Below are 22,751 nucleotides of genomic sequence, written 5' to 3' on the forward strand. Positions count from 1 at the left end.
AGCTTTGATACCAGTGTTCGTAATCTGCTGTGTTCATCAATCAACAGTTCTTATTTAAAATATTTTAAAAAAAAAAAGCCCACCACATTACGCTGATGACAGTGGCTATAGTATCCTAGCAACAGCTTCCTTTTACGATGAGTTGTTTTTCAAAGGGCTAGTGTCCAGAATGCTTCAAATAGGCTTAATTTTCCACACGGTTTCTCTAACTTCATCATTCCTTTTTTAATGCAAAATGTCCCTGATAAGACTATTGTAACAAATAAAATGTCATATAACCTAGGGGGTTTTACGTTTGTTTTTTTTTTTTTAAAGTCTGCATTTTTATAGTAATGTAATAACAAGGAAAAATGGAAGTTCTTCTCTTAGAAAATTCCCCATAATAATTTTTTTATAGGGAGCTATTTAAATTGATGAAGAGTTTTCTATGGAAATGATTTTCACAGGATGTGTATCTTCTCTGGATTTTTTTTTTCCCATAAAATACCTTGTTTTTGGCTTTGAAAAGTCAAATACATGGTGCCCAAAACCTGAAAACCTTTTGCTGCTCCTCAAAGAGAGTGGGATGCCTCCTTGTGCATTCTGTCTCTGCTCCAGGGTCCTTTTGCCCTGCCCAAGGGCACAGTTTACAACAGGGCATGCACCAGATAAGAGTCTGGGTGCCTGGGGGTTCAGAAACCATTCCAACACCTGCGGTATGCTTGCACCTAATTGACAGATGACTGAATCAATAATTAAATCTAACCCTCCTCTGACAAGCTAAGGAGAGAGCCAGGGCAGCAGGGTCAAGAAATGCTGCTGTCAATAAGGAAAGATCAAAGGGGAACAGATAGGTGGAAAGCATGCAGGTAAAAAATCTGTTGTTGTTCTCCAGATACAAGGGGAACATTAATAAAAACTACATTAATGTTGTATTAAGATCCTTATTGTAATTGTACATTCTCTGTAGCACATGGATTCTCTTCTTCTTTCTGGTTCTGTAAAATGTGGAAAATATTCACCTCCGTCAAGACTTTAAATAACTTGTGTTATGATTATCATGAGGTGGAACTTTAAGTTTTAGTTAGCTAGGAATTTTAAGACTTTATTCAGTCCATTTTAGTCTCACAGAATGGCAGAAATCTAATCAGACTAGGCTTTGAGCCTTATTTGAATGTTTCATAGATAAAGGGAGAATTGGTATAAGACCTAATAGCAATTCTACAATTATGTCTGCTATTTTTTATCTGTTGTTAATTTTTTGAGGTCTCTTCTGCAAGAAAATATTCTGGGTTGATTTTTTTTTTTTTTTGGTGTGACTATGTTTTGACCAGCACTGTTGCTCCTGTAATGCTGATTTTGCCAGCATGAGTTACAATTTGGTTATTTACCTGTGGAATTTGTCAGCAAAGTTGTATAGATAACTTCAGAGAAAAGCAACGAGAGAAACCCACTGCATTTATCATTGAGGAAGTAGGAAGGCAGAAACTTTCTGGCGATACCCCAATGAGTCCCTGTGGCAGACCACAGAAATAGAGCTTTCCAACAAAGTAAAAGATAGAAATGATGGGAAAGCTAGTGCAGTGTAATCTTTTAAATACTTTATACATCTTAATTCATTTTCACACCCTTCATATGGTTTCTAAAATTTCTCTGCGATTTAGCCCTCCTTTGATCATTAGGCTATGATGTTCCTCCGGGAGATCACTCTCTATGCTGTGGAGGATACGCTGGGAAAACGTTGAAGAGAGCTGCTAGGAGATGGCCAGCAGGTCAAGGGAGGTCATTCTCCCCCTCTACTCTGCATTGGTGAGGCCACAACTGGAATACTGTGTCCAGTTCTGGGGTCTCCAGTTCAAGAGAGACAGGGAACTACTGTAGAGAGTCCAGCATAGGGCAACAAAGATGATTGAGGGATTGGAGCATCTCCCTTATGAGGAAAGGCTGAGAGAGCCGGGACTCTTTAGCCTGGAGAAGGCTGGGGGAGACGTTAATAATGTTTACAAGTGTCTAAAGGGTGGGTTTAAGGAGGATGGAGCCAGACTCTTTTCAGTGGTTCCCAGTAACAGGACGAGGGGTGACGGGCACAAGCTGGAACATAGGAAGTTCTGATCAAATATGAGAAAAAACTTCTTTCCAGTGAGGGTGACAGAGCACTGGAACAGGCTGCCCAGGGAGGTTGTGGAGTCCCCTTCTCTGGAGATTTTCAAGACTTGCCTGGATGCAGTCCTGAGTAATGTGCTCTAGGCAATCCCACTTTAGCAGGCGAGTTGGACTAGATGATCTCTGAGGTCCCTTCCAACTCTGAAATTCCACGATTCCGTGATTCTGTGAGATCATAGAATCATAGAATCATAGAATGTGTTGGGTTGGAAGGAACCTTTAAAGGTCATCTAGTCCAACCCCCCTGCAGTAAGCAGGGACATCTTCAACTAGATCAGGTTGCTCAGAGCCTCATCAAGCCTGGCCTTGGATGTCTCCAGGGATGGAACCTCCACCACCTCTCTGGGGAACCTGTTCCAGTGTTTCACTACCCTCATTGTAAAGAATTTCATCCTAATGTCTAACCTAAACCTACCCTGCTCTAGTTTAAAACCATTGCTACAAGCCCTTGCAAACAGCCCCTCCCCAGCTTTCTTGTAGGCCCCCTTCAGGTACTGGAAGGCTGCTATAAGGTCTCCCCGGAGCCATCTCTTCTCCAGGCTGAACAACCCCAAGTCTCTCAGCCTGTCTTCATAGGAGAGGTGCTCCAGCCCTTTGATCACCTTTGTGGCCCTCCTCTGGACCCGCTCCAACAGATCCATGTCCTTCTTGTGGTGTGGGCTCCAGAGCTGGACACAGTACTCCAGGTGGGGTTTCACAAGAGCAGAGCAGAGGGGGAGAATCACCTCTCTGGATCTGCTGGCCATGCTTCTTTTGATGCAGCCCAGGATGCGATTGGCCTTCTGGGCTGCAAGCACACCTTGTTGGCTCACGTCCAGCTTTTCATCCACGAGTACCCCGAAGTCCTTCTCTGCGGGGCTGCTCTCTATCACATCATCCCCCAGCCTGTATTGATAATGAGGATTGTCCCAACCCAAGTGCAGGACCTTGTGCTTGGCCTTGTTGAACTTCATAAGGTTTGCTCAGGCCCACCTCCCTAGCTCGTCCAGGTCCCTCTGGATGACATCCCGTCCCTCTGGCAGATCGACCGCACCACTCAGCTTAGTGTTGTCGGCAAACTTGCTGAGGGTGCACTTGATCCCACTGTCTATGTCATTGATGAAGATGTTGAACAGCACCAGTCCCAGTACGGAAGGGACACAACTTGTGACTCCTCTCCATCTGGGCATCAAGCCATTGACCACCACCCTCTGGATACGACCATCCAGCCAGTTCCTTATGCACCGAACAGTCCACCCATCAAATCCATATCTCTCCAACTTAGAGAGAAGTATGTTGTGGGGGAGTGTTCAGGAACGGTTCAAAGCCTCATAGATTTTATGGTCAAAAGAGAGTAGTGTGATTGTTTACTCCAACCTCTCCCATAAAACAGCCCTGGAAACTTTAAGTCTGTTTTTCACAGGGCTGAAAGCTGTATGAGAGGACATTGTGAGTACCAGACATCTGCTGCAACTAACCCTGAGTCAGGAGAATTGCACATCTCTTTGTGAGGTTTAGTGAGAAGATGTGGGCATGACTGAGAATCAGCAGTTGTGGCTGTACTACAGAAAAATGCACCATTTATGTTCCAGCTACCTCCGTTTCCTTCAGAATTTATTCCCTGGGTTTCAGAGGTTTATGTTTCAACATTCTCCACACCCTGGAAAGAAGAAAATGCCAGGCAACTTAATCCATACGCACATACAAATTTCTTCTGCAGTGGACTATAACAGAAGGATAGACTAGGATATCTTGTTCAAAACATTTCATATTTTATTTCTGGCTGGATGTGATAGCATTTTTACAGAAACAAAGAACAAAACAACAACCCTAAACAAAACCACAGATTCTCTCTTAACTGTGTTAGGAAGGAAGGCGAGAGAGTCTAAAGAGAAATGAACGTTTATAAATCTTGCAAAGGGTCTGTGAATTTCTTTCTATAGTGCTCAAGGGATAACGGTTCTGGTTTCTAACACTGGTCCATATCTCACAGTCCCTTATACAAAGACCTCACATTCTGAGCTTACACACATGATGAATAATCATTGGCAGGGTTAAATTATGTACCACTTGGTGTAAATTCCTCAGGTTCCCTTAGGTGGAATTTTACTGTAGTTGGCAACGCTAGTGAAACAGAGAATGCATCTGCTGGCATACATGATTGCAACACCTGCTTTCTCAGGATTTGTCCCTAAATGCGTCAATGGCCATACTATTTGTCTGAGAGGCAGAAAGTTAACAACACTTAACCCACATATCTGTGGGACCAATGAAAACGTAACAGGTTTCCCCTGCCAAATCAAAGTTAATCCCAGGTCAAATACAAAAAAAAAGCTTTTTCTTCTTGAGTTTTCTGATGAGGAATGCCAAAGATTTTCAGGTCTTGAAAGATAGTTTAGCTGTGTAATGGGTGTTAAATTAAGAGTTTAAAAATCACAGTTTACTAAATAGAGGAACCATGCTTACCATGTTTTCCATGATAACAATACTCTTTGAATTAAGAAAGAACAACGCTCTCCTGAGGTCATGAGTGATAAGAGACAAATGCCTGGAAACAAAGAAGTAGATAATAGAAGCAGGGAAATAATTAAAAATACTATGGAGGTATAAAATGTATGCTTCTGCTTTATGGTAAAAATAAGTAAAGAACAAACTAGTTAGCATTTACATGAAATTCTCAGTGAAATGGAAGTTAAAGAAAATATTATCTCTGACTAAAAATATCTTTCGTTTTGCAGATGGTTACCTTCCTATTCCCTGCCTTTCAGCCATGTGGGAATAGAGTAAACGAGAAAGTAAATAAAAAGCAATATAATGAAAAGTTAAAAAAAAAAAATTGCCACAAAGCATTACTCTAGTTCATATAGGGTATTGTTTTTATAGTCAGCAAACTCTTAAGATTTTTAATGTGAAAAGAAAGTGACACATTGAATTTATTATTATGCCAGCAGTTGTTCTGAGAAATGAAAAACTACACAGGACTGAGCCATTCATGATCTGATTTGAAAATCACCAAATCCGGTGTGATTTAGTTACTTCTATAATCTCTACTGCTTTTCAGAGCAGCCAATTCCTCCTGCTGTAGCTGATGTGAAATCTAGATGTTCCACTCCTAAGGGTGAGATACTGTAGAAAATAGAACACTGCTAACTCAGACATGCACAATGTGAACCAGTCATTTTGTGCTATAGCTGCTCAGGAGGTGAAAAAAAAATTAAAAAAAGGTAAAGTCTCAGAAAATTTGGTACAAACTATTCCTAGGCTTCAACTCAGCGGAAAACAGGTCTGACTGTATGAGTCTCACTATCTATTTAGGTGTGCCAATAAACTTGGATTTTGCTACAGTCCTCCAAGATGTTCTGACTCTGATGAGTTTGATCCTAAAAACTCTTGGCTCAAGCAACGGTAATGACTGGTAAAAATAAAGCCTGCTATACTAAAGATAAGGTTGGAAGACAATGACCATAAGCTTCCAATGTGTACGAAGAAAATAAATGCCTTCAAAATAAAAACTATCTGAATGTTCACACTGATACACTATTACTACTGGGAGAAGTACGGAATGCTTCTCCAGACAGCACACAATGGAAGTGTTAAAAACGTTTTCTGTGGCAGACAAATGGCCCTCAAAAACTAAGCTATATCTTTGGCAAATTTATTTGCTTCAAAAAATTGAACACACTGTTGCTTTCATGCTTAAGGGAACATGTATTTCACAGTAGGACTCTCCTGGCAACCACTTTTATGTAACATTAATGTTCTTCAAAAGTAGCATATTAGGACATAAATGCATTACTAACAAACAGCAATGTAGTAAATGTTTTGTATGCACACAGAAGGACCAAAGTCACATATAAAGAATAAAATAAATCTAACGTGAGAATTTTCAAATTTAATCAGGTCAACAGTCTTACTGTGTTTCAGTTTAGGTGCATCAAAATGAAAGAGTGAGTTTACTGGCTAGAATACAGAATTGAGAATCAATATTCCTAGGTTTTATTCTCTGTCACTTACTTGCCGTGTGACTTTGGGCAAATCATGTGAGAGCTTTGCGCCTAAGGTTATTCATCTTTCAAATGAGATATTTACATGATTTATGAGGATGTTGTAAGTCTCAATTCACAGGATATTTGCAAAGGTACAGACTAAGAGGCACTAGAAATGTTAGATGTAATGACAGTAATATGTTGCCATGGACAACTGTAAACATGTGTTTATCTTAATGATAGGGCCAAATTGTGACTGTCAAGAATGTTTCCAAAGGTGGAAAACTATGTCACAGATTTTTCCCACTATAAAACTGGCTTCTGATGTTGCAATATAAAGCAGGAATTCTTTGTAATCTCAGATGCCCTGTGGAACTGCACATGAACTTTTTGCTATATTGTTTTCAAAAGTCCTGCGGGAGGAAACAATTCCCAGGACGAGTATCAAGGAACTGAAAAGAAAGAAAAAATAAAAAAGACAAATCTATGCTGCAAGTCATTATAGCAAAAATCCTTCTGCTTTAAATAACAAAAAGAAGAGAATAGGTCCCTTAATTGGGGTGATTTATGATGAAGTTGTAATTTGAGTAATAGCCTCAATAGCAGGATATGCATTATTTTGGTAAGAAGAAATGACTATGCCACCATTAAGAGCAATCAAACTTTTTTGATTGATAGGTTAAGGAGGAACTGGCTGGAGAAGCTCAAGTGAGCCACTGGATCACTGTGTATTTGGCAGGGAGATACAGATTTGTCCTGTCCTGCTGAGACCATCTTTATGGACAAAAGTGTATCAACTGTCAGGACCTGGCAAGGTAGCTCAGAAAGTAGAGTATGTGCTGCTTTAACTTACCAGATCACAGACGTCCAGTGAATTAGAATTTGTTTGTGGAAAAGCATCTCCAAAGAGTTATTTGAAAAGCCACCAGGGATTCCACCAGCTGGCATGGTGCACGTTCATAGCTCCTGTTTGTGAGGTGGGAGACAGTAGCCTTATCTAAATAGGTAGAATGAGTGAGGAAGGAATTATTGCAGAATCAGAGAATCATGGGGGTTGGAAGGAACCTCTGAAGGTCATCTGGTCCAACCCCTTAGATCAAGCAAGGCCACCTAGAGTGAGTTTCCCAGGACCATGTCCAGATGGCTTTTGAATATGTCTAAGGAGGGAGACTTCACAACCTCCCCAAGCAACTGGTGCCAGTTCTTGGCTACCCTCACAGTGAAAAAGTGTTTCCTGTGTTTCAGTTTGTGCCCATTGCCTCTGGTTCTGTCACTGGGCACCACTGAAAAGAGACTGGCTTCATCCTCTTTGCACCCTCCCTTTGGGCATTTAATACTCGTTGATAAGATCCCCCTTGAGTATTCTCTTCTCCAGGCTTAACAGTATCAGGTCACTCAGCCTTTCATCATAGGAGAGATGCTCCAGTCCCTTAGTCATCTTTGGAGCCCTTTGTTGAACTGCCTTCAGTATGTCCCTGTCTCTTGTACTGAGGAGCCCAGTACAAGAGACAGCTGGATGCAACACTCCAGGTGTGGCCTTGCCAGCGCTGAGCAGAGGGGAAGGATCACCTGCCTTGACCTGCTGGCAATACTTTCTCTAATGCAGCCCAGAATAGCCTTCTTTGCTGCAAGGGCACATTGATGGCTTATGTTCAACTTGGTGTACACCAGGATCCCCAGGTCCTTTTCTGGAAAGCTGTTTTTCTGCTGGGTGGCATGGGGGTTGTTCCTCCCAGGTGCAGGACTTTGCACTTCTTGTTAAAGTTCATGAGGTTCCTGTCAGCACATTTCTCCAGCCTGTCGAGGTCCCTCTGGATGGTATGCCAGCCTCTGGCATCCTCTGGCATGCCAGCCACTCTTCCCATTTTTGTGTCATCAGAAGAGTTGCTGAGGGTACATTCTGCTCCCTCATACAGATCATTAATAAAGATTTTGAACAAAATTGGACCCAGTATTGACCACTGAGTTTCCCTGCTATTAACTGGACTCCAATGACACCTCATGTCACTGACCACCACCGTCTGGGCTTGGCCGTTCAACCACTTTTTAACTAACCTCACTGTCTGCTTGTCCAGCCCATACATCAACAGCTAGTCTATGAGGATCTTATGGGAGATGACGTGAAAAGACTTACCGAAGTCCAGGTAGACCATATCTACTGCTCTCCCTTTGACTACCAGGCCAGTCATTTCATCATAGAAGTTTATCAAGTTGGTCAAGCATGATTTCCCCTTAGTGAACTCCTGAATACTCCTGATGATTTTCTTCTTAATATGCCTTGAAATGGCTTTCAAGATTAGTTGCTCCATCACCTTCCCAGGAACCTAAGTGAAGCTGACTGGCCTGTATCTCCCTGGGCCTCCTTTCCCTTCTTAAAGGTAGGAGTGACATTTGCTTTCCTTCAGTCTCCAAACATTAGTCCTAGTTATCACAATTGATAAAAGATTATCAAGAGTGGCCTTTCAATGACATCTGTCAACTCCTTCGGCACTTGTGGGTGCATTCCATCAGGGCGCATGGACTTATGTATATTCAGTTTGCTTAAGTATTCCCTGACCTGACCCTTTTCCACCAAGGGTATATCTTCCTCACTTCAGCCTTTCCCTGTGGTCTCTGGGACCTGGGATTCCTGAAGGCTAGTCTTGCTAGTAAAGACTAAGGCAAAGAAGGCATTCAGTACTTCAGCCTTTTCCATGTCCTGTGTCACCAGGTCCCCTGTCTTGTTGAGGAATAGGCACACATTTTCTCCTGTCTTCCTTTTGCCACTTACGGACTTATAGACCTTCTTGTAGCCTTTGATATCACTGGGCAGATTCAGTTTCACGTGGGCTTTGGCTTTCCTATCTTCAACCCTGAATGCTCGGACAGTGTTTCTGTATTCCCCCCACTGAATTCTTTCTTTTTGAGTTTGGCTAGGAGCTCTTTTGTCATCCACACAGGCCTCCTGGCATTTTTGCCTAACATTGTGTTTGATGGAATAGAATTCTCTTGAGCTTGGAGGAAGTGATCCTTGAATATTAACCAGCTTTCTTGGGCCCCCCTGCCCTCCAGAGCCTTATCCCATGGGACTCTTCCAAGCAGATCTTTGAAGAGGCCAAATTCTGCTCTCCTGAAGTCCAGGCTGTCCAGGCTTGTGACCTTGCTTTTTACCGTCCTCTCTGCCCTAAGGATCCTGAACTCTACCATCTCATGGTCATTGCAGCCAAGGTTGCCTTAGATCTTCACATCTCCAACAAGCCCCTTCTTGCTGGTGAGTATGAGTTCCAGTAAAGCATTGGCTCCTCTGTCACTTGGAGGAGGAAGTTATTGATGCACTCCAGGAACCTCCTGGATTGCTTATGTCCAGCTGTGTTGTCCCTCCAGCAGAAATCAGGGTGGTCAAAATCCCCTTTGAGGACCAGGGCCTGCCCTTCCTTAAAAACCTGTATCCTTCGTTACAACACTGCAATCGTGGGTGCTATACCACCATGTTTCCCTGATCCCAACAAGATCATAGCCCTGCAACTGCACACAGATCTTTAAGCCATCATTTTTATTCCCCATAACTGCATGCATTGGTATAGAGGTGCTAGAGAGAGAGACACCCCAGCATGTTGGGTTCCTGGAGAGGGAACTACTTCTGCAGTAGTCAGAAGGCTAGAAAAGCTTTGGCAGTCCTTCCACAACATTGTGTATCCTAGCCCCTGGAAGGCAGCAAACCTCTCTAGATGATTGGTTGGGTTGACAGATGTGTGCCTCTGTCCCACGCAGCAGGGGGTTACACATTACGATGGCTCACCATTTCTTCCTGGTAGTCTTGCACGGTTTAGTGTTAGGTGAACCAGGTTCTTTGCTTGTAGGCATATCTGGTTTGTTTTCAGCTCTGTAGGGTGTGAACTTATTTTGCATTTGTAATCCCTTAGGTGGGGCAAAAGCCTTCCCTTTGTTACCAGAAGTCACCAGCTTCCGTCTTTCACTATCTCCAGAGGTTGCATTTACCATGATAGAGGGGGTTCTTCAAGCCGTTGAGTCTCAGAGAAGGTCCTGTCCATTTGCCTTTCACTTTCTGTGATGATGACTCATGGCACAGGAATTCCCATAAAGGAAATGCATAAATAGATCACCCATTTAAAACCATTGTCATATCTTTCTGTTCTTTGAGAATTTCCAAAGTGAAAACAGAGAACAAGATTACAAGTGGGAAGAAAGGCAGAGTTTCAAAGCTCTTTAGGTGGAAAAGCCCCTTAAATATTAGTTGCAAGACCCTAGAAAGTAGCTTACAGGTATATCTACATTAACATTAAATAGTTTTATGGCAGAAAACATAAGCTATATTAAAATTTTATCCTCCAAAAGGTAGATGAAATATGCCCATGCTCTTTTAAATTAGTAGAATTTTGTCTTGTTTGAATTGGAAGGAAAGTGCCTTTTGCCAAGAGAGTAGGTTTCAAATATTAGAATACTTACGACCTGAGAGATTACTTAATTTAAAAGCATTCATGTACTGTACTTAAATAAGTCACATTTCTCTAGGAATATCTTTAACAGATTTGTTCATCAAAGCTGCCTGTATTTCTTCTGAGTGCTCATTATACAGATGGACAGTTATGCTATCAGTTGTAGCAAAGGGTAACTGGATGCTAGTAAGTTTATTGTAATTGATGGTTACTGGGGATGTGAAGACTCGATTAATTAACAATGTTAGTGAATATTTGCAATATTCTTTTTTTTTTTTTTTTTGGCTGTTCAAAATATGTGACTAAAATTCCTTGAACATTATGTTATCTGTTAAAAAATTATATTTAAAGTCTTTAAACTGGATTTTGGACAGAACATAAAAGACCTGCCAAAGCCCTGACGATCTGGATGCCACAAGTTATAGCACTTATTACTCCCTATGATTTGCCATTTTCATTTCTCGTACTATAACATAAAGTGACAGAAATGCAGTGATGTAGGCTGACTTTACAAATTCTCCTGAAGATCCTAAAAGCAGTCAGCATCAGAGGCAAAATTCTGCTGCAGAAGGACCACCACAGAATGCAGTGGAGATCCTGTAAATACCATAAAAATTGCTGTCAAAGTGTGCTTATGAAAGTTGGTTTTGACACAGGTGAACTTTCAAAATATAAGGCAGCCAAATCGTAAAGTAATATTGTTGAAGTAAAGTAGCTTGAGAGAATGGATGGAAAACAAGAATAATACCAAAATACTGAGTAAGGTGCATTTGGTGCCCCTGTAGAGAAAAAAGACCTTAAAAAAAAAGAAGACAGCAACACAGAAGGAAGAATATTTTGAACTGTGGAGAAAATGAAATTAAAAAGCCTATGTTAAATGAATAATTAAAAAAGCTGTTTTAATGGATTAAAAAAGGATGACTGATATTCTGATACAACTGATGCAAAACAAAGCCTACATGTTACACTGTCTAAAGAAAAATTAATATGATTTGAAGATGAATGTGTCAGAAGCTGAAGGGCTAGTGCAGGTACTATGAGGACTTAGCCTCCTGGTTCGATAAGAACTTCCTTTTACACAGATAACTTTTTCCTTTAGAATACATATGCCCTGTTGACTCCCCTTGTTCTTGCCTCTGGCTTTGGGTTGAATATGCTACAGCATGCTGAAAATATTGTTGACCAATAGCAATTTTAAGATAAAAATAAAATGCATGTAGTTCAATGCTTTTCATGTAATTCAAAGATATAATAATCCCATAAATGGTGTAAAATCTTTATGGCTAAAGCCTTTTTTTATTAAAATAGTTTAAAATCTTTTCTGCAAAGTGAAGATCTTTGAAATTGCGTTTAAAGTTTTGGTGTTCCTGAGAGAAAAACCTGCAGGCGAAGTGATTACTTGCCTTCCATGTTCTACAGTCATTGTACTAACATATCCCTAAATGTCAGATAAAATGTTTTCATAAATAATATATAGAACTACGTATTTGCCTTAGATATCACCTTTCAAAATTCCGGTAGTTATTCACCACTTACTTGAGAAAATCATATCTCTTTGAGTAGATTTTTGAAGCTGGCAGGCAGGGGGTTTCATTGGTTTCAGTTAAACATGAAGTATAGTCAAGATATGCTTTCATGTGCATACTTTTCCTTCGGTTTGGTGTATGATACCAGAGAATAATTTTTAAGCTTTTTTATTTTCTCATTATCACTCATTACATGATATTATTTTGGTGCTTTGGGGAAAATAATAGAACAATTGCGTACTATTTTGCCATGCTTTAATCCTTCCTATATTCATGTAGGTATATGATCTCATTAAAACATTATTACTTACTACTCATGGAAGGGAAGCAATCTCTTTACAAAGGTGAGACCCTCCTTCTTACCAAATAATAAACCACACTACTTTGCTAAGCTTTTGAAAGACATATTGATCAAATATTTTTAACTGCTTAAATAAACAAAAGGTATCATTAGACGTAAAATGTAGATTTTTAAGCTGGGTATTCAGTTTAGCCAAGTAAGTAGCTTTGCCTCTTTCATAAGATAAGGTCTTTTTTTCTTCATTTTATTGCAAGTGCATTTACAGTCTCAAAACTTCTTTTGCCCCTAGATTATATAATGAAACACAATGGAAGCCAATGTATGTGACTTATAATTGGCGCCAATTAAGATCGAGAACGTGGTCAGCTGTCTCAGTTGCTAGGCAGTAGCTTGTTAAGCCATGGAAATAAAAGTGCATTTGATCATATGATCATACCCATAATATTTACCAAAAATATGCAGCAAAAAGTTCTACAATGATAGATAAAATCTTAACTGAATAAACACTACACTTCTAGAGTTATTTATTTTAACACTTTAAAAATCACTGTTGAGTAATCATTAACACATTTTTTAAATAAATTTTGTCCTTCTGGTATGGGGTAAATTCATATAACATTGCTTATTACAGCTTCAGCATCACAGAGAATTGTTCGAATTTTCCTTTAATAAAACTGAACTGCTTCCTCACCACTTTAAGCTTGCTACAGACAAATGTCCTTTCATTAAAAGTCTGTCTGATCCAATCTGCTTAAGTCTATTTCTCTGATTTTCCACCTTTTTGGATGAAAGTTGATGACAGATGAGTGCCTAACAGTGAAAAGTGGTCATAGTACATGTTAATCATGCTTGCAATTCAGAGTGAAATTTGTCTTATTACAATGTCAGCGAAGATCCTCGTGGGAGCTTACATAGGTGGTATAAATTTGACCCCTCTGCAACCCAAGGGTGTTGTAGAATAAATAAACGTAGCCTGCTGCTTGCAGAGTGCATTTTTGTTAAGGGAAGAAGAAAAACTGTTGAGCTCTTGAATTGAGAAACTTACCTGTGAACGCTTCTTACATCTAAAGCTGTCACTGCTAGTCACCTGAAAAAAGATTAAATTCTTAAAACATTTCCTAGCACTATTGTCCTCCTGGATAAGGGCAAGAGGACAAAGGAATTCAAAGCAAGTTACTAAGTGTTAGCCATATGGAAAGGTTTCTGCATTTCAGAAATCACATGGAAACAAAGTGTACCTTAGCACCAGCTGTTCCAGATGATTAAGTTGGGCATAACTTACATCAATAGGTACAAATCTATTGAAGAATGACAGCTATAGTGTGTATAGATTAAATGACAGCATTCTTCCAGGTTCAGACTTTATGAAAACAGTTTTAGTATAGGAAATGTACTTTTGAATTGATGCCTGCATACCCCCCTCTGCAGGTATGCTCCATTTAGGTGGCACATGCCACATGGCTGATTTTGGTAGAGGTAGATGGGTATATCTACAATGACAATTACATTCTCCAGGGAGCAAGCGCAGCCACTGAACCCTTCTTCGTCCATACTGCTTAATTGTCAGCTTGCTTCCTGGCTGTCATCCAGATCACTACAATTAGCTTTCTGCCAGACAAGGGCTAGTCATGTTTCTCCATTTCCTCTTAAAAAAAAAAAAAAAAAAAAAAAAGGAAAAAGCTAGCACAGAAGACTCTGCACTAGTTAGTTTTGGCTGCTCCTTCCTTCCATAGTACTGCTATACTACCCCTGTAACACGTTAGAGCACCCGGCACGGGCATTGTTTTGTGCTATAAAAGCACAGCTCTGGTGACCTGCAACACACTTTTCAAGTTGTTTCAAGCATTTTGAACTGAAAAAGCACAGGACAAAAAAAAAATGCACTTTAGGGGCACCATAAAGCATCAGAGGAGAGCAAATTGCCATGGGCTGTGAGCCATTTTGCTCTAGAGCATGGCTAATCCTAAACAGCATGGGTGGGAACCAGTCTAAGCCATTTGGCCTATGGACCAGGGGCTTGTCCTTGGCATCTTGCATTCAGCAGTGTGGAAACTACTGTGACAGCTGTATGAGACCATCCGCTCCACTTCTTCTACACAACTTCTTAAGGCAGGGTCATGGCATAATTCTGTGAAAGTGGCAATGCAGATTAACTGTAGTTTTTTTCTTCAGAAATTATCTGGACTTTTCTCAGAAGTGAAATAAAGGAGGTTTATTTTTCTCTTCCAGGAAAGAGCACATTTATTCTGGATTTCTCCCTTCCTTTCAGATGGCTTTGCCCTCACCCATTATCACCAGGACATACAAAAGTAAATCTATCACAGATGTATTCTCAAACTATTTATTCCCCCTATTCTTACTCTCTGCATCTGGTCAAAGCCCTTGATAGCTAAATCAAAAGTACTGGCTTTGCCTGAACCTCACACTACCTTCTTAAGATCATGTTGTAGGCAGCAAAGCACCACAAAGCCGCTTGCTCACTCCCCCACAACGGGATGGGGGAGGGAATAGCAAGGGTAAAAGTGAGAAAACTCGTGGGTCAAGATAAAGATAGTTTAATAGGGAAAGCAAAAACTGTGTGCTTAAGCAAAGCAAAATAAGAAATTCATTTGGTACTTCCTATCGGCAGGCAGGTGTTTAGCCATTTTTCAGGAAAGCAGGGTTTCATCACAGTTAACAGTTACTTGGGAAGACAAACACCATAACGCCCAATTTCTATCCCAGCCTGAACCAGTACAGATCACATTTTTCTTTCTTTTTTTTTTTTTATTTTTTAGAGCTACATCTCCCCTTCCTCATATACAATTTGTGGTCCTAAAAACCCAATGTGCACAAACTCAAAATAATTCTTATAGTTGTAGAAAGACAGCAAATTGGATGGGTTAAAGGTGGGCAGTAAAGACATTTTGTTAGACAATATATGTAGAGTTACTGGGGTAGCATTATAGAAACAACTTACTTAGAATACATGAAAAATGAAGCGTTTTTCTGTAGAATTTAGATAAATACCATATGTTGGTGAGGTTATCTGTGTAAGAACTTGTTTGAACACTTTGAATTAAATGAAAATACGCTGTAAGGGAGACAGCAGAAGAAAATAAGATACGAGAAAGAAAAGCTGTGCTAAAGCATATCAAAAGTCTTTTGAGGAAACAAAGGTGAAATCACTAATTGAGGAAAATATCCCGGCGTGGTCCCAGTTGACCTGGTTAGGTACAGCATTCTCTAACCAAGATCTGAGGTCAAAGAGAATATTATAACCTTGACGATGCATGCCTGAAGGAAAAAGTTAAAGTAGATTTCATCAGAGTGAGGCTGAGGCACAGACTACATAAGACAAATAACAATGTGAAAACATGCTGAGAGCAGGAAGAAAAATTTCCCCTGCAAGGTGCAGGGGTTAAAGTGGCTAAGGAGAACCTATATTTCCCAGACTTTGGCTGGCTTCTCGAGCTGTTATGAAAGGTCTGTTCAGCTGCCAATATTCTTTTGTATCCATTCCAGTCTAAGGCAGACAACAGGATTAAACTTATTCTGAAAAGATAAGATGTAAGAACACGGAAAAAGAACGATAAGACAGAGTTTGTAGAATCAGACTGACAAATCATTATTTGAGATGCTTAAATGAGAATGAGCAAAACACTAGAGGAAGCGTTCAGGTGTGTAAACACTGACTGTATCCTGCCTGACCCCTAGTTGCCATCCCAGAGGAGCAGGGGTCTTCCTGTGGATCTTCTGTCGCACCTTCTAGCCCCTTGGGAAACTACACACCTGAATGTTTCAGATGCCTCCGTGCATGCTAAGTGCAGGTTGCTAGGTATTTACACAGCTGAATCTCTGCCCAGGAGACATAATTTAGAGAGTAAGACTGTCTTGCCAGTAACCTAAGCAGTTTAAAGTGACTTTTCCACCTGTGATTTATGGATCTGATGTTTCATTTAACCTTTTTCTTTTTTAAAAAAAGTGATCACCAGGTGGACTACATTCATATAAGTAAAGATTCCATCCCTTACTATATCTTATTTGTTTGAAATATTTTTGTATCTTTGGTATTATATTTTCTATTGTCATCAACCAATTAAGGCTGCACTGACAAATTAATTATTCACGTATTTATAGAAAACAGTGGTTATTTGTTGGTCGTTCTTATTCTCAGTAATCTCTCAGGATTTAGCAGCTGAAAAGACTGATTCAGTTGCCTGAACTCAAGAGTTTTGTGCTGTTAAACACAATCTAGAACATCTTAGTCTTTATTTGCAAAAGGTAGCATGCATTTTGTCACATCTGCTAGTTCTGGATGAGTATTTTGAATACCTTAGCTCATAGTTTCATGATGGTTACTAGCTCTGAGGTTTTTGGGAGGGGACAGCCAAGAAAGTTCCCACTTTCCTTTAATGCATCCAATGGAAAGCAAACATATTTCTTTCCTACACTAATTTGAAAAAATCCCACCCAATTACGTTCTAAAAAGAACCAAAAAATACTGATGCATTTCTTCTTTCACTTGACACTGTTTCCTACACCCTCTTTTGTTCTTTTTTATACTGTCCTGTACTTTTTGGGGTGTGTAAATGTGTAATTTAAGTTACAGTATCATTGAATGGTCGAATAATTTGGGTTGGAAGGGACCTTTAAAGATCATCTAATCCAACCCCCTTCTGGCCCCCCCGACCTTGTTCTTGTGGGGGATTTCAACTTCCCAGATGTCCGCTGGGAATACTACACAGCAGAGAGGGAACAGTCCCGGAGGTTCCTGGAGTGTGTGGAAGACAACTTCCTAACACAGCTGGTGAAGGAACCTAGTAGGGGAAGTGCCCTACTGGACCTACTGTTTGTTAACAGAGAAGGTCTTGTGGAGGATGTAAAGGTTGGAGGTCGTCTTGGGCAAAGTGACCATGAAATGATAAAGTTTTCAATTCTTGGTGAAGGGAGGCGGGGAGCCAGCAAAACTGCCACCTTGGATTTCCAAAGGGCAGACTTTAGCCTGTTTAGGAGCATGGTTGAGAGTGTCCCTTGGGAGGCAGTGTTGAAGAGCAAAGGTGCCCAGGAAAGCTGGTCATACTTCAAGCAGGTGCTCTTAGAAGCACAGGAGAAGGCCATCCCCATGTCCCGAAAGATGAGCCGACGGGGAAGAAGGCCAGCCTGGCTAAATAGAGAGCTTTGGCTGGACCTCAGGAAAAAAAGGAAGGCTTACATTCTCTGGAAAAGGGGCTTAGCAACTTACGAGGATTATCAAGATATAACAAAGCTATGCAGGGGGAAGATTAGAAGGGCCAAAGCTCAATCAGAACTCAGCTTGGCCACTGCAGTTAAAGACAACAAGAAGAGATTTTTCCAGTATATCAACAGAAAAAGGAAAACTAGGGAAAATATAGGTCCACTGATGAATGAGACGGGTGCCCTAGTGGTGGAAGACACAGAGAAGGCAGAGCTACTGAATGCCTTCTTTTCTTCGGTCTTCACTGATAAAGCCGTCCCTCATGCATCCCATACCCTGGAGGCAAGGGGGAAGGTCGGGAGAGAGGAAGACTTTCCCTTAGTTGAGGAGGACCGGGTCAGAGACCACTTGGCCAAGCTGGACATTCATAAATCCATGGGCCCTGACGGGATGCACCCGCGAGTGCTGAGAGAGCTGGCAGATGTTATCGCTAGACCACTCTCCATTGTCTTTGCAAGGTCATGGGGAACAGGAGAGGTGCCTGAGGACTGGAGGAAGGCTGACATCACTCCAATCTTCAAAAAAGGCAAGAAGGAGGACCCAGGGAACTACAGACCGGTTAGTCTCACCTCTGTCCCTGGGAAGGTAATGGAGCGACTCATTCTGGATGTCATCTCCAAACCTGTTGAGGAACAGGAAGTCATTGGAAGTGGCCAACATGGATTTACCAAGGGTAAATCATGCTTGATCAATCTGATAACTTTCTATGATGTTATAACGGGTTGGCTGGATGAGGGGAGAGCCGTAGATGTCATCTACCTTGATTTTAGCAAGGCTTTTGACACTGTCTCCCATAACATCCTCATTAGGAAGCTGAGGAAGTATGGGCTAGACGAGGTGACAGTGAGGTGGATCGAGAGCTGGCTGAGTGACAGAACTCAGAGGGTTGTGATCAGTGGCACAGAGTCCAGTTGGAGGCCTGTAACGAGTGGTGTCCCTCAGGGGTCAATACTTGGACCAATTTTGTTCAATATATTCATTAATGACCTAGATGAGGGGACAGAGTGTATCCTCAGCAAGTTTGCTGATGATACCAAGCTGGGAGGGGTGGCCGACACTCCAAAGGGCTGTGCTGCCATCCAGCGTGACCTGGACGGCTGGAGAGCTGGGCAGAGAAGAACCTAATGAGGTTCAACAAAAGCAAGTGCAGGGTCCTGCACCTGGGAAGGAAGAATGCCAAACTCCAGTATAGGTTAGGGGCGGACATGCTGGGAAGCAGCTCTGAGGAGAAGGACCTGTGGGTCCTGGTAGACAGCAAATTATCCATGAGCCAGCAGTGTGCCCTTGTCGCCAAGAAGGCCAATGGCATCCTGGGCTGCATAGGGAAGACTGTGGCCAGTAGGTCGAGGGAGGTCATTCTCCCCCTCTACTCTGCACTGGTGAGGCCACAACTGGAGTACTGTGTCCAGTTTTGGGCTCCCCAGTTCAAGAGGGACAGGGAACTACTGGAGCGAGTCCAGCGAAGGGCAACCAAGATGATTATGGGACTGGAACACCTCCCTTATAAGGAAAGGCTGAAAGAGCTGGGACTCTTTAGCCTGGAGAAGAGAAGGTTGAGGGGGGACCTGGTTAATGTTTACAAGTATCTAAAGGGTGGGTTTAAGGAGGACGGAGCCAGGCTCTTTTCATTGGTTCCCAGTGACAGGATGAGGGGCAATGGGCACAAGCTAGAACATAGGAAGTTCCGTTCAAATACACGGAAAAACTTCTTTACAGTGAGGGTGACAGAGCACTGGAACAGGCTGCCCAGGGAGGTTGTGGAGTCCCCTTCTCTGGAGATTTTCAAGACCCGCCTGGATGCAGCCCTGAGGGATGTGCTTTAGGCAATCCTGCTCTAGCAGGGGAGTTGGACTAGATGATCTCTAGAGGTCCCTTCCAACTCTGAAGATTCCGTGATTCCGTGATTCCGTGACCTCACCCTTCCTACAGTTCTAATTGTTCCTTGGAGATCTGTGCACTGAAGGAGCATATGAATGGTCATATGGTTTCTCTCTGTGGCACTGCCACACAGATTACAAGCTCTTCCTAAGGCAAACCAAACCACAAGTGTCAATATAGTGCAAGCTGTATACCAGTTGTGTAATTCCTTTACACTTACAAATATACACATCCATACACCCCCCCTCCAAAAATATCTTCCAAGGATAAAGCCTTGGGGTGACCAAAAGAGGCTGGGAAGCAGTGTGGTTACTTTTCTTTTGCAGTAGAATTTGCAGGAAGCACCTCCAAGAAATGGTTATTCAGTTGTCTTTTCCCTAATGTACCACTGTAGGTAGTGTTCTTTTGCCTGGTTATGGTTATGGGTGGGACAAGCGGATATATGTTCATTTTAGAAACAAACTTCTGATAGCAAAGTAAATATGCTGCTTGTATCATAGCATAAATAATGCAGAGATCATGTTTCAATGACTGGCTTATATTTTACTTGTCTAGCAAGTTTGGGCAGTGTTATAGACAAAAAAGCTTTCAAAATTGGTCTTGATGGTAAGTTCTCATAGAAACATTATGGTGTTTCATTTCTAAATTACTGAACATGTTTCCTCATCCAAACCTGACAGCTCGAAGGTAACCCCAGTGAAGGCTAGTATTTGTAAGCCAACTAGTTATATATTTTGCAAGGAATATTTTAAGGAAAAAGAATAAAATATTGATTTTTTTTTTTGTGCTAAAAATGGAACTGCAGAATGTTCCCGAATATAAATTGCACTCAAGAATTAAATTAGCAATTCACAAAAAACCAAGAAACATTATTTCTGACCTCATTACAATAACAAAGCTATCTAATTCTTCTACAGTTCTATGTGCCAGAATCTAATTTGGCTGTCTTTAATCTTCCAAGATAAAAAGGTTTAATATTTTAGTAAACAGCTTATAAATGATATCAGACAAAGGATCTGCTAGGAATTTTGCAGTACTCTCTGTTGATTTGTCTTCCATGCTTTCTGTCTCAGGATAAATCACTTACAGTCCCTGCCACAATGTTTTCACACTTCAGCAAATGATATATACATGCATTTTGCTCTGCCAAGTTTGAACAATATTGGGGGAAATATATGATTTCTTTTGAATAAGATTTCCCTATCTGCTTTTTTTTAAAAACAAAACAAAACAAAACAAAAACCAAAAAAACCAAGCAGTTACTATTAAATGGTTACAATAATGTCTTAGGTCAGAAGTAAGACATTGTCTGATGATACTAATTGTAAACAGTCTTTTTTTCTGCTTGCACTAGATAGACAATCAGATACATCTACCTCAGAGATAACCCTTGAAAAACATAATTTCTGAGAATACACTAGCAGCCTTTTGGAATACATTTGGAATATTCTTTTATTCTTTTATATAGTGTTTCATCTTCCCTTGAATAGATATGTTACAAATGAACTAACGATATTCAGATATTTACCTGAGTGGGTACGTGAACAGCATCACTGAAGGCAATGAAAAATTTCGGGGACATAGATGCCTACAATAGTCACATTGCAAAAGCCTCTCATTTGAAAACTGAGTTCTATTTTTGTTTGTTCTGCCATTACTTATTATTTATATTATGGTAAAATTTGTGTTATCTAATTAAAGTTAGTAAAAAGTTATTTACAATAAAATATAAAAATACATCAGTGATAACATTAAAACAGAAATGGGATCAAAAGCAAAAAATGACGTAATATTGGTTTGCTTGCTAGTAATATGTAAGACATAATGACATATTTTCAAGACGATTAATAACTTGGGTAAATGCTAGACAGCAGCATTATGGTTATACATTGACAGGTCCTGGTAATTTACATCTGTCTTTCACAAACATCTGTCTGTTAAGATCAGTTTTTAATACATCTTGCAACATGCACCTGAAATATTGGAAAGTTCCTAATGTTTGAGTAAGTACTGAGAAAGAACAGACTGCATGATCATCTCAAATACAGGCCAGTATTCTAGATAACAGTTTAAAACAAACAAACAAACAAACAAACAAACAAATAAAAAGGATATGCTAAATGTGGGACTGGGTTGATGACGAGCCAGGCAACAAGCATTGTGCTAAAGGGAGTCAGTAGGGCTTTGTAGGAAACAAATTTTGTGAAGAAGCAAATCTGATAAAATTATAAAATTGACTGGATACTAACAATATATTTAAGACTTCTGTTAATGGATAAGCAAGAAAATCACAGGGCTCATTTCATTGCTATATTCGACCCTGATGAGACCAATTTTGAAGTATTGCATGTATTCCTGGTGTGCATTCTTGTTGCCTATCCAAGACAAAGTTAATTGCAATGATAAGTATCTTCACAAGGATAAAAGTAGATATGGGTGCAAAAAGCCTCATTACTTCTTTTGGAGAAAGGCATAAAACACTCTAAGAATGGGAAGCTCACTAAAACAAAATAAGAATGTAGGCACATTGTCAACAAAGACTGAACATATGGGAAACTTGTCAAAGTGGTGGGTTCTCTTTCAATCGAAATGGAGTTTTCCAAGAGCAATGCTTTAGCAAAACATGTGATTTGCAGTAGGCAAGCTGAAGCAGTCGTATGCAGTTAGGCAGTAACTGTGTGAAATTTAATAGCTGATAATAATCCTTGTGGTATTAAACATAATCAAACCTCAGAAGCAATGGTCTCATCACAATAACTTACCTATCTACAGTAAAATATCTTGAAGAATTTGACTAATTTTCAAGTTAAGCATTTCAATACAGCTGAGCCAACAGCAGAATCCCTACTAAATACATCCTTAAAAGCACTGACACACAAATAAATTTAAAAAACATGTTTTAAATTAGATAGAAAATTAGGAAGAAAATACGCAAAAAAATAGACTATTTTTCTTTGACTAAATCATATATTAGCAATTGAATAAGGTCAATATGATCATTTATGCATCTATAACAAGTATTATTTTAATTTCAGGTTTTAAAATATTTTTTTCTGAAGCAATTGATTTACAGATTAACTTGTCATGTGTATTTTTGTTCAGACACAAAAGCTCAGAGTGCAATCCAACACCCATTGAAAGCTATTAGAATCCTTCCATTAGAACAATAGGCATTCTATCACACATAGAAATTAAATAAAGTGACAAATAATAGGGTAGAAGGAAGCAGTGGAGGAGAAAATTCAGAATAAATATATAATGGGTTATGGCTACAGTACAATTACT

The sequence above is a fragment of the Chroicocephalus ridibundus genome, chromosome 3 (genome assembly GCF_963924245.1).
Source record: "Chroicocephalus ridibundus chromosome 3, bChrRid1.1, whole genome shotgun sequence".
Lineage (NCBI taxonomy): Eukaryota > Metazoa > Chordata > Aves > Charadriiformes > Laridae > Chroicocephalus > Chroicocephalus ridibundus.